The following is a 10,816-nucleotide window of genomic DNA, read 5'->3' as shown; positions in this document are numbered from 1 at the left end:
TAGATTATATTGGATTCATAGATTTACTTGATTGAGTAATTATGTAAACCTCTTGTGCCATTAGGGCATTGAGTCCCCACCCTTTGGTGGGTGAGGACTCACAGATAAAAGACATGGCAAAGGACAGAGTTGAGGGTCCAATGTTGGAATTGTGATGTTGGAGTTTGATGCTGAAGACTTAAGCTGGAGCCCCGGGAATTAAGATCATGGAGGAAACAGAGGCAAGCCCCAGAAAATAGAGAAACCCTGAGTCCAAGAAATAGAAGACTGAGGAAGGGAGGAACTCAAGAAGCCTGAACCCTCACAGCTATTGGCATCCATCTTGCTCCAACACTTGGAAATCGATGTTGGTAAGAGAAGTAATTTTGCTTTATGTCCTGGTATCTGTAACCTCCTACCCCAAACAAATACCCTTTATAAACACCAACCAATTTCTGGTACTTTGTATCAGCACCCCTTAAGCTGAGTAATACAATGACTTCAAGTAATTAATTTTTTCAGCCTCAGTTTCCTCACCTGTAAAATGGAGATATGGAGGTAGTTGTGAGGTTTGAATGAAACACTCTACATAAAGGCTTATCGCAATGTCTGGCACACAGAAATTCTGCTAATTCTGATGCTCATTTCTCAGTGAGTGCTCACCTCCCTCAAGGTATCTCTGGCGGTTGTCCTCATTGATCATTTCCTCCTCCTTGAAATATTTCTTCACTTGGTTTAATTTCAAAACTGATAGTTCTCCTCTAACCTCACTGTCTTCTCACTGAGAGGTCTTTGGAACATAACATTCTTCAATCTCATCCAGTTTCATGACTTTAAATATTGTCACTAAACGTATTGTTTCCAAATTGTATTTCTAGCCTGGACCTTGACTTTGAAATATCTGTACCTGTATCTGTATCTACATCTATATTTATATACTCAACTTCTTCACAAGAAAGTTTTGCTGATGTTTGCCTTTGTCTCCAGATCCATTTCCTGTCCTTCTCCTATTCTACTCTGTACCACAGAGGCTGGAGATGGAGGTGTGGTCCCTGCAGAGTGCATTTCATAGGCTCCTGTGTCAGCTGGCTTCTGGCTGAGGTGGAGTCATGGGAGAGACTGGTGGGAAGTTGGAGAGCAGAAGGCAGGGAAAGCCATGGTATTTCTAGCTTCCTTCTCTTGGCCCACAGTGGTGTAGTGGAGAAATTCGGATAGGCGCGGTTTCGAAGGCCAGGACACGAGAGAATACTGAGAAGGAAGTTGGTTTATTTCGACCGGCCGGGCTCGGCGGACTCTTGTCCTAATAAAAACCGAGCCCCGAACAGCCTTTTCCAGACCCTTTTATACAGAGGATATAGGATTAGGAAGACTAACAGTGATGGTAAACAGACCTTTGGTTAGGTTCTTCAGATCTTAGTATCAGATAGGTTATTTCCTCCAGGTGAGTTACATATTCTCCACATCCAAGCCAGTTTGGATTAGCATAGCTCCACATTGTCTGGAGGCAGCCCTGAATACACATTCAGTCTCACATCCCTTCTGAACATTCAAAGACTGTAGGGCCTTTATTACTTATTTGGCCATCTTGGAGACTAGGTACTCTTGGAAATAATTTTGATTTTAATGCACAGGCTATATCAGTGGTGTCTTGACAATGTCTCCAATCCACCAGCAAGTCCGGTCAGCTTGATTTTTTGAACATACCAGGGATTTACTACTGGCTCCGCTTCCACGGCCACCACCACCCTGATCCAAGTCATCTCTAATTCTTGCTTGGATAATTGCAGTAACCTTCTATCTAGTCTCCCTGCTTCGATATTTGACCCCAGTGACCCAAATGACCCTTCTAAACTGTAAGTCAGATCATATTGCCTTTCTACTGAAACACTGACTTCTCATCTTGGTTGAAGGAAAAGGCAAAATTTTTATCATGACCTACATTTGACCTCCAATCAACAAACTACTGCCAGGACCTGATCTTCTACCAATCTCTATCTTATGTGTTCTGCTCCAGCCACAACGGTGTCATTGATCTTGCTAAAACCTACCAGGAATATTTCTGCCTCAGGACTTTAGCACTTGCTAAACTCTCACCCCAGAATAGTCTCTCCCCATTATCAACTTGACTCTCAATAACCTCTTTCCTGTCTGTGAGCAGACATCACTTAACCAGAAGTCCTTCTCTGAGCACAGTATATATAACACGGCAGTCTCCTTCACTTATCCTCTTACTCTGTTTTATTCTTCATAGCACTTACTGGTAGTGGAATGCTCTGAGTTCTAGGCTTCTAGGTTCTTGGCTGTGTGGCATAAAAGAATTTAGGGATATGCCATTGGGTAGCTAAGGAAGTAAAGAGTTTATTAAGAAACAAGAAAACTGGAAATATGGACACAACCTGCAACATGGCTTATGGACATGCTACCAGCCACAAGTTAGGCCTTTTTTAAGCCTTTCCTTCTCCCCTTTCCTAATGTTGGGGAGGGCCCCTGGCTGCTTGCTGTTCTGATTGGTTGTCCCGCTTTAGCGCTCAGGGGGGCAATGGGGAGGCCTGCTGTTTGGAGGAATTCATGGCTGGAAAGAGTTCCAAATGGGACCTTGTGGTCAGGGTGTCTTCCCAGTTTTCCTGGCTTTGTTTTCAGTAGCAGGGGATTTGCAGGCAGTGTCTCACAGACTTGTTCTCTGCTGGGTTCCAGCTGTTTTCTCTCTTTCTCTTTACTAATGTGCCTCAAGTGCCCCCTCAGAGAGTTTACACCTGAATTCCTAGCCATCTCCTATGTTATACAGTTATTTGTTGATAATGTGTCTCTTCCCATTAGAATGAAAGAGCCAGAGGAAAAGTGGCCTTGTTTGGTTGGCTGCTACACCCCCAGTGTCTAAATGATTACCGGCACTTAGTAGTGCTCAGTGTAGTTTTTGTTGAATGAAATGTTCAATAAATAACAAGCATATACTAAAAGTATTCTATTTCTTCCTTTCTATTTTCATCAAAACATTAATAATAAGGTAACTAATACTATGTATTACACCCATGCTTTGTGTCAGGCGATTTAGATGGAGTAAACAATTTATATTCATTTCTAGAGCCCGAACTCTCGGCGCTAGGCACAGAGGGCGCCAGAAGTACACGAGAACCTGGGGCAGAGAGGAGGCAGGCCCCTATGTGACCGGGCCGGTGCGGCGTGGGGCAGCCAGGCTCGCCCCTCTCCCGCGACTGTGCTCCCTGCCCGCCCCACCTGGGCGCGCTAAAGTTCTGCTCTGGTCCAGTAGGGAGCCTGAGGCGGAGCTCATGGCGCATGCTCCATCCAGGCCGCTGGAAGCGCTGAAACGCCGCGCTCGGTGGGGGCGGAGTCTCTTGACTCTTCCCAGCCGCCCGCTGCTCTGATTGGCGGCTGCAGTAGCCTGGGCGGGTCCAGGCGTCTGCCCTAAAGGCATGGGGGGCTCGTCACCCCCCCCAAGGCTTGTCCCAGCTCTCGGGCCCGCCGCGGTCACTGCAGCTTCGGACAGCGGCCGGGTAGGACGGCTCCGAGGTGAGTGCGTCCCGGCCTCGCCTGCAGGCGCGGAGGCGGCGTCGGAGGCCGCGCCCCGCCGCCGGGGGACCTGCTGGGGGCGCGCGTGGTCCCAGGGTGCTCACCCTCCGCGCACCTGAGCCTCCGCTGGCCGCGGGACCCTCCGCTGTAGGACCCCGAGCGTCCTGCCTGGCGTCCCGAGCACCCAGAAGGCGAGGCTCTGCAGTTGCCCGCCCTTCTTCGCGCGGTCTTGGTTTCCCTGTGCAGCCCGAGTCCCTAGAATGGGGCGCGCCAGGATCCCTGATTTCCAGCTCCTTTTCGTTCTCCTCCTCCCTTCTTGTTATTAGGTCCCGCAGATACGCTGCTGACCTCTCCACTTGTTAGCCAAGGCGTGATTCAGAGCAGAGTTTAGCCTCAGTCCTGGTTACAATCCTGGCGATACTGCTGTTTCCTCAGGTGGCACTTTACTCCCGGCTCTTAAGTGGATAAACCACAGTTTGCTGAAAAATAGGTTTGATGTACTGCATAGAGTTGGTGGAATAATTGATATAATGCGTTGGGAGCGCTGCCTGCGGTGGTGGGTCTGCATAGCAGGATTTAAATGAGAGCCATATTAATTTTGAACAGCTCTACTGAAGCATAAATGATATATAATAGAACATAATGCATAATGGAAGTGTACAATTTTAATAATTCTCACATACACATGAAATTGTGAAATCAGCAATACAATCAAGATGATGAATATCTATCCCTCACCCCCTCATATTTTCTCATGCTCATTGGTTTTCATCCCCTGCCAACCCTCCTCTTATGAGATAACCTTTGCCATACTTTCTGTCAAAGTGAGATTATACAGTATGTTTCCTTGTTTGCCTCACTTATTTCACTCACCATAATTATATTGATATTCATCCATGTCTTTTTTATCGATAAATAGTATTGCAATATATTAATATACCACATTTGTGTGTCAATTCACTATTGATGGGCATTTGGATTTTACCAGTTTTTGGTTATAACATAAAAAGGCTGCTATGAACATTTTTATACAAGTCCTTGGACGTATATTCATGCATTTTTTAAAGTGAGTAAATTTATTAAGATAAAAAAGGACTGGACTGTAGTCCCAGTTTTGTGACCAACCGCCTGAGCATGCTTGGGAGAGTCTTTACTTCACCTTTAACACCCCCAAGGGCTTTGCTACACTGTGGTTTTGAGTCATAGCCAGAAACTATGTTTTTGTTGGTGGTTGGAGGGACTCAGGAGGAGACAGGACTGTCCTTCCCCCTCTGTTTCTCTTGTGGAGTCTCTCTCCTTTCATTTCACTTTCTTCTGGAGTTGACACATTTGAATCCTGCCCCATCACTCCGGTAAGACAGTGGGAGGCAAGAGGTAGTATTGTCCCAACTTAAGTGAAAGGGAAGAGGTGGGAGGTTAATAGACTGGAATTTTGCAGATCTCCCCTTTTCTGTCTACTTCTGAGCCCTCCTGTCTGTTATTTTTTCAGGAATTAGTTTGATATTGTGGTCACATATTAATGGGTGCAAGGGTGTAGAGGGGGATGGTGGAGGTAGAGGTGGCATTGTTCCTAGTACAATGTGTATGTATTTTTGGCTTCATTATATGGCCATAGAAATCTGTTTCATATTTGCCTAGGGTACCTGTGGGTGCCTTTTCATAACTTGTTACGAGAGCACAAATCTGCCCATGTAATATCATGTCGTAAAGTTTTGGCAATTAATAATGGACTGACTGTTTTATACAGAATGAAAATGTGGTTCTTTGGGTGGGTGGTCTCATTGATCCTCAGGACTGTGCTTGACCATCAGCCCAGAGGGAAACTGACAACTGTGCATCCTGAAGCTTATATGAATGGGGTAAGTGTTCAGAGTTACCTGCTTTTAAAATGCCTTTGTGACAAGCGTTATTTCCTTAAATCCAATTGTGTGGCCTAAATTTTGCCACCAACTCTAATCTCCATCTATCTCATATGCTTTTTACTATCTCTGAATCCTAGATTCAGTTTGCTAAATTTTTATTTTAACCAGGTAATATGTATTCACAACCCTCATTTAATTGTTAAGACTAGATACTTCTTCATAAGGAAAAATCATTTTCATTGATTAATTTGCTGTTCAAGTTACACTATACTTGTTTTAAAAAACAACTAAAAAGATCAAAGGTTTGCAAGAATGTTACTATTGAGTGCTAGTTTTAGAATACATTGAACAGAGTTGTGATTAAGGATGTCCAGGGAACACAGTTCAGTTGCAAAATCTTAGGTATCTGAAAAAATTTTATTAGAACAAATATGCAAAAATAGTTCCACGATTATTTAAAACATCTCAAAGTTAGTAATTTTAACTAAACAGTAAGATCTAGGCATGCCTCATTTTGGTGTAAAATATGGTAAAATACTGTTATTAAAGAAAACAACTTAAGAACATGATTAGCGACTTTGAGTGCAATTCATACAGAGTGAAGAGATTTTGACTGGACATCAGGATCTTAAAGTTAAGTCTTTTTGCATCCAAATATTTCATAAATCATTCCACCCTACCTTCCTTTTAATATTCCTCCTTGTAAGAATGATAAAATTAAAACCTTTCAATTGATTATGGTCACATACTTGTTTACATGAAGTTTTCTGCATTATTGAGTTATCACTATTCCACTGAGATCCTGATGAATGTAAAAGAAAAAATTGTGCTTGATATTGTTGAGTAGACAAGGACGACTTTATTCAAAGATAACTGTAGGAACGGGATCCTAGAACCAGTAGTTGGAGGACATTAAGGGGGTTCCTCACTGGGATAGGATGTTGGCTACAGTTTCAGTACAATAAAATTCAAAAACAATTGATTTTTAAAAATAAAATCTGGAGAATATCATTGGTCTTTGTCTTCTCCTTTGCCTTTTATTATGGGAGACCTTATCCGATTCTGTCCATAGCATTGCCATTGTTCTTTTTCTCCACAGAGTGAAATGATCTCTTACTGGGGATTCCCTAGTGAGGAACATCTAGTTGAGACAGAAGAAGGATCTATTCTTTGCCTTCACCGAATCCCTCATGGGAGGCAGAACCCCTCTGACAGACGTAAGGAGTTTTCCTGGGAGAGAAAGGAAAGCTCTTAAAAGTAATTGCGCTGCTGGAATTTGGCTGGCTTTTATGGCAGTAACTAACTTGAAATGAGATTATTTTTAGACTAATGTACAGAAAGTGTTGTATTTTTGTTACATTCATGCAAGACATACAAAATACTTGGTCTTTTAAAGAAGTAAGGACAAGAGTCATCCGGTTTCATAATTTGCTTGAGGCTTCCAAGCAAATTTGTTTGAGTCTTGACCAGAATCTCCTTCCTTGTTATAGGGAAGCAGGAAGCATCTTCTTGAGTGAAATCCTTTGGCATTAAATAGCTTAGGTAATACATTTGCCGAGTTCAAAAATCAAGGAGAATAAGGTAAAAGAACTCCTTCCCATCTCATTCCCCATTTCCTCCATTTCTTGTGTATTCTTTCAAAATCTCTTCTTGTATGAAAATTAATACAAACATAGATTCTCATTTTCCCTACCTTCCTTTATATGAAAGATGTCAGGTAACACACACGGATTTTTTTCCTTGATGTATCGGTGATCTTTCCGTACACTATGTATAGTGCTTCATCATTCGTTTCTACAGATACGTAGTATTTTGCGGGCATCCATATCAAGGTTTATTTAGCAAGTGTCCAATTAATGGACATTTTGGCCTTTTCCAGTTTTCTGCTCCCAAAATTGCTGAAGTAAATAACCTTGTATATGTGCAAAATTATAATATGCATTTCCAGAAAGAGACATTTTTTGGGGATAGAGGAGGTAAACATTAGTGGTTTTCATTGTTATTGTTAAATTGTTTCCATATGAGATTGTACTGGTATTTATTCTCGCTGGTAATGTATGAAAGTTCTTGTGTGCGTGTGTGAGTGTTTCTCATTTTATAATTCAAGGGAAACTGCCATTTCCAATGCAGATTCAGGAATTTCCAGTCAGTTTACTTGAAACTGTTGGGATCTGATCCTTATTCATTCACCTTCCCAGAAGTAGCTTATTCTTTAACACTTTCTGTTTCTACAAACTTTCCCAGGGTAATTAAGGTTGAGAGTAAGGTAAATATCTCTTCATTTAAAATTTTATATGATCAGAAGGGCCATCTTAGGGCCTTCTTTTGTCTCAATTCCTTCCCTAATTATTATTCAAAGCAGATTTAAAAGGCTCTGTGTTAATGTGAGCTTTGTATCATTCTCTATTTTTTTTTCTTAATCTGATTTACCTGTTTCCTCTCCCCCCACCCCCACCAATAAATCCTAGCTGTAATAGGGCTTTGATAATTCTTAAGTTCACAAGACAACCAGTGGGCTTCTTGAAATTTAATTTCTAACTCTTTCATACATACATATTCTAAGATTCCTTCTTACAAATATGTTACCAAATAAGTGGTGAATTGCACTGAGGACTTGTAATTTTTCTTCTCACTAAAACACACAAGTGCTGTGGGAATGAAAGACTTGTACACCAAAATTCATATGCAGGGAGGGCCCTGTCTGGTTTATTTCTCTTGCTTATGTATCATGTATTTTTGGATTCAGCCAAGGGCTGTGTTTAAAATTAAAATTTCCCAAGGATGTTTTGTCTTAGAACAAGAAACCTTGTCTCTAGACTCACATCCTATCTAGTGGCAGAAAGGGCAAGAGGAAGTCATTTTCAAACTTCAAGCGCAAAGAGATAGCTTGTGCAGAGATAAGCAAGGACAGAGTTATTTTTCTCTAAAGCAAGAACAGATGAGCTTTCATAAATCATTTAACCATGTCCTTGACAAGGTGTTGGAACTAATCCCCACATCTCCCCCCTTTCTTTTTGAGCAGGTTGTTCTACCTGAGTAGCCGCATATACAGTGGCCAGGTATTCATAGCATTGTTTGGTATGTTCCCATAGTTGGAAGAAGCATTGGTATCCTATAACTATAACAAGACAGAGACAAATCAATCTTCCTATTGTGGCCCACCATTTAAAATTTACATTGGAAAACCATGTTAAATGGTTCTGCCACTGTAACTGTTCGGCTAAGATTTTTAGTGTGATTTGTTGAGTTTTGATTTTTTAAGTTTCATAAATGGCCAGCTTAATTGGAGATGGGACGTTTCCACTTGATCTGATATATGAGTGGAGAAGGCACTCTGAAGGTGCTTTTATATTTGGTTCCAATTATGTTATGTTGAGTGCCATTCCATTTTAAAGGAGTGACACAAATGTTAGAATGCCTCCAGTCAATTTCATTTATTAGTGGCCCTCCTGGAGGAACCCAGTATTCTCCTATACATGTTGAATCCTTTGAGGATAACGGGGGCTCAGGATCCCACCAGGAGGTGAGGGCAAATACCGGTTGATCTGTTATATGGGCCTAAAAGCTGTGATTAACAGTGTGGGGGTTAAAAGACATAAGGATGAGCAATATGTACATTTTCCATGTTCCCACCTTAGCAGAAGGAGTAGTGACTACTGTGAAATAAGCTACAAAACTATTTTTAGGCATCTTAGGGCACCCAACTCATGCCATAAGAGCTTGTGCTTGGTTGCCCAATTATTTAAGACTCCCCATGTAACCAGTTCAGCTCCTTGGGTAGTCCTCAGGGCAATGTTGGTTGATTACAGTTGAGCACTTCGAGGCTTGGTCTTGGGGTGTGCTGCAGATTCCATCAGCCATGGTATGGTTTTACATGCTTTGCTAGAAGCCGAAGAGGTCCTCCTAGGGAGAGAACACATGCATACTGTCCTTCCCATGTTGGATAAATTTAGTGGAGCATGCCAATTACCATTACTTGTCCATCCAGTGGTTTGTGTAACACTTTAGGATACATTTTTACAATTGGTATTTGAAAATGTCATTCTGCTGCTGTATATCCATCCTCACTGCAATTTAAAAAATTTAAACTATATAAGGCTATTTGTATGACATCCTTTGGACTGGTTAAACCTAACAACCTATTCCCCCTTTTTTGTTTTGTAAACATAATTTTAAGGTGGAGTGAGATGATTTTGTAAATAAAATTATTTGTTAACATAATATTAATATAATGAAATAGGGTTAAAACTACAGGTTTTTTATACAGTTCAGTTTTTGTTATTAGGCTAGGATAGATGACTGGGTTATACACACAGCTTTGGGAAAGAGCTTTTAAATTTCCTGTTGGCTTGTTCACATATGAATGCAGGCTGGCTGGACTTGCCTAAGGAGATATCAGAGAATGCGTCAGGAAATTTTAAAGTAAAGTGATAGTGACATAATTGGCTATTAAATTTGTAATAAATTAAGACTACTTAGGGTTGCTGCACACAGCAGTGGTGTTACTATAATTTATGAGAGCTTACTGTTATATATCACCCTGAGGCAGTTTTTAATGTGAATTGGACAAGAATGAGTTAAAGTGTCTGCCTTATGGCAGCTTTCAGTATAAATCAGATGAGTATGTGTTAAAGTGTTCGCGTTTTGATTTTTAAGTAGAGAGGTTTTTATGATATATATAATTTTTAATAATGAAAATTATGATTAACAGCATTATATATTTTTAATATTATGTTGGAACATTATTAAATTTTCAGGACTTTTATATACTCTTTAAGTATTCATATGAACTTTTTACTCATACAACTTCAACAGAGGGTTAAAGAATCCTTTTAATTTTATAATACTTTTAAATATTGTTCATTTAACTTATACTAAATGAACTTAACTATTTTATTGCTTTATTTTTTTTAAGGGAAAATAACAAATCCTCTGCAAAAGCCTGAAATAAAAGGTATTTTCAGGATCTGACTTTGAGAAAGCATGTTTGAACATTATGTTCTGTTAAACATGATAAGACTTGTTTTTTTAAAACAGCCAAAGACATGATATGGTTAAAGTACAAGGAGCTATTTTGATAAAAGAGACTTTGTACACTGATTAGTCAAGAAAAAAAAAACTCTTTGTAAACTTTTGCTAAAACAGATTAATGTTTTAAGAAACTTTGAGAAAGTACAAAATTTAACTTTGCATTAGTAGACTATTTGTTACTAAAGCTTTTAAAACTTGATAGATCCGTCAAATCTTAACTTCATCCACAAAAATTCCTTTTTCGCACACCTTCTGTACTTTCTGTATTCATTCAGGTTTTGTCCTAAATTTTACTCTTTTTTTAATAACTAGTCATTTTATCTTAGGACAAAATTATTTTCTATTTCCTTAATAATAAAAACAAATTCTATACACCCTACATACGTAAGTTACCGAAATGATTTTGGAAACTGTCT

The 10,816-nt window shown here is 40.2% G+C and overlaps 1 pseudogene; it reads left to right on the top strand.

Moving 5' to 3' along the window:
- The first annotated feature begins 3,448 nt into the window (after nt 1-3,448).
- Nucleotides 3,449-10,816, top strand: part of LOC101440664 (lysosomal acid lipase/cholesteryl ester hydrolase-like) — a 29,617-nt pseudogene continuing 22,249 nt past the window's right edge.

This window comes from Dasypus novemcinctus, chromosome 6, assembly GCF_030445035.2.
Source record: "Dasypus novemcinctus isolate mDasNov1 chromosome 6, mDasNov1.1.hap2, whole genome shotgun sequence".
Classification (NCBI taxonomy): Eukaryota; Metazoa; Chordata; class Mammalia; order Cingulata; family Dasypodidae; genus Dasypus; species Dasypus novemcinctus.
This window is presented reverse-complemented; position numbering and strand designations above follow the sequence as displayed.